This window comes from Petromyzon marinus, unplaced genomic scaffold (assembly GCF_048934315.1).
Source record: "Petromyzon marinus isolate PM22_M1 ecotype Great Lakes invasive population unplaced genomic scaffold, UKy_Petmar_22M1.pri1.0 PM_G_Scaffold_55, whole genome shotgun sequence".
Taxonomy (NCBI): Eukaryota; Metazoa; Chordata; class Hyperoartia; order Petromyzontiformes; family Petromyzontidae; genus Petromyzon; species Petromyzon marinus.
The window spans coordinates 1,210,001-1,212,500 of NW_027423008.1; positions in this window are offsets into that span (position 1 = coordinate 1,210,001).

Sequence of the window (2,500 nt, forward strand, 5' to 3'; positions counted from 1 at the left end):
CGGATAGACCCCGTGAAACGCTAGAAATTGGCGGGGATGTGTCTCTTGTGGCTCACGGGGCTGTTCGGGTCGCACAGAAATCCCTGGGAATGGGAAAACGGGTCATTTTCGTGTTGCCACATTGCGTACGAACCGCATGAAACTTCCAGAGGCATTTGCAGCAGGAATGCATGTGCACTCAAAAACTTCTATATGTTTCACGGATAGACCCCGTGAAACGCTAGAAATTGGCGGGGATGTGTCTCTTGTGGCTCACGGGGCTGTTAGGGTGGCACAGAACTCCCTCGGAATGGGAAAAGGGGTCATTTTCGTGTTGCCACATTGCATAGGAACGCCATGAAACTTCCAGAGGCATTTGCAGCAGAAAGGCACGTGCACTCAAAAATTTTAATATTTTTCACGCATAGACCCCGTCAAACGCTAGAAGTTGGCGGGGATGTCTCTCTTGTGGCTCACGGGGCTGTTAGGGTCGCACAGAAATGCCTCGGAATGGGAAAACGGGTCATTTTTGTGTGGCCACATTGCATAGGAACGGCATGAAACTTCCAGAGGCATTTGCAGCAGGAATGCATGTGCACTCAAAAACGTCTATATTTTTCACGGATAGACCCCGTGAAACGCTATAAATTGGCGGGGATGTCTCTCTTGTGGCTCACGGGCGCTGTTAGTTAGGGTCGCACAGAAATCCCTCGGAATGGGAAAAGGGGTCATTTTCGTGTTGCCACATTGCGTACGAACGGCATGAAACTTCCAGAGGCATCTGCAGCAGAAATGCATGTGCACTCAAAAACGTCTATATTTTTCACGGATAGACCCCGTGAAACGCTAGAAATTGGCGGGGATGTGTCTCTTGTGGCTCACGGGGCTGTTAGGGTCGCACAGAAATCCCTCGGAATGGGAAAACGGGTCATTTTCGTGTTGCCACAATTGGCATACGAACGGCATGAAACTTCCAGAGGCATTTGCAGCAGAAATGCATGTGCACTCAAAAACGTGAATATTTTTTCACGGATAGACCCCGTCAAACGCTCGAATTTGGCGGGGATGTTTCTCTTGTGGGTCACGGGGCTGTTCGGCTCGCACATAACTCCCTTGGTCCACCTGATTCGTGCATACAGGCAGCAACTAAAACTCTGTAAACCTGCTGTGAGGACATCTAAACAGTGGACCAGTGAGGCTGTGGAAGATTTGCGGGCGTGCTTAGACTGTACTGACTGGGATATGTTCACGACTGCTACCAATAGTCTGGATGAACTCACAGAGGCTGTGTACATCAGCTTCTGTGAGGACTGCTGTATCCCAACACGTACCAGGGTGAACTTTAACAACAACAAGCCCTGGTTCTCAGCAAAGCTCAAAAGGTTGAGGTTGGAGAAGGAGGAAGCGTTTAGGAGTGGGGATAGAGACAGATTCAAGGAGTCGAAGAACAGGTTTAGCAAAGCGGTGAGAGAGGCTAAACGACTGTACTCAGAGACACTAAAACACCAGTTCTCTACTAACGACGCTGCTTCTGTCTGCCAAAGGGCTCAGGCACATCACCAACTACAAACCCAGAGCGCCCCACACCACTAACGACTCCCGCCTAGCCAACGACCTGAACGAGTTCTACCGTAGATTTGAAAGACAATTGGACTGTCCTGAACCACCCCTTCCCACCCAAGAGGCCCCATCCCCCACCCATACTACAGAAACGACTCTCTCCTTTCAGGAGGGAGAAGTTAATGGGCTTTTCAAGAGGCAGAATCCACGCAAAGCAGCCGGGCCGGACTCTGTCTCTCCAGCCACCCTCAGGCACTGCGCTGACCAGCTGTCTCCGGTGTTCACCAACATCTTTAACACCTCCCTGGAGACATGCCATGTACCAGCCTGTCTCAAGTCCTCCACCATCATCGCTGTGCCCAAAAAGCTAAGGCCAACAGGACTAAATGATTACAGACCGGTCGCCCTTACATCTGTGGTAATGAAGTCTTTTGAGCGCCTGCTCCTGGCACACCTCAAAGCCATCACAGACCCTCTCCTGGACCCCCTTCAGTTTGCCTACAGAGCCAACAGGTCTGTGGACGACGCAGTTAACATGGCCCTCCACTTCACCCTACAGCATGTGGACGCCCCAGCATCCTACGCCAGGATCCTGTTTGTGGACTTCAGCTCTGCCTTCAACACCATCATCCCTGCCCTGCTTCAGGACAAGCTCTTCCAGCTGAACGTGCCCTACTCCACCTGCAGGTGGATCACAGACTTCCTCTCTGACAGGAAGCAGTGCGTTAAGCCGGGAACAGAAGTCTCTGACTCCAGGTCCATCAGCACGGGAACTCCTCAGGGCTGCGTCCTTTGCCCACTGCTCTTCTCCCTGTATACCAACAGCTGCGCCTCCAATCATCTGTCCGTCAAACTCTTGAAGTTTGTCGGACGACACCACCCTCATTGGGCTGATCTCTGGTGGGGATGAGTCTGACTATAGGTGGGAAGCTGACAACCTGGTGACCTGGTGTAGCCAGAA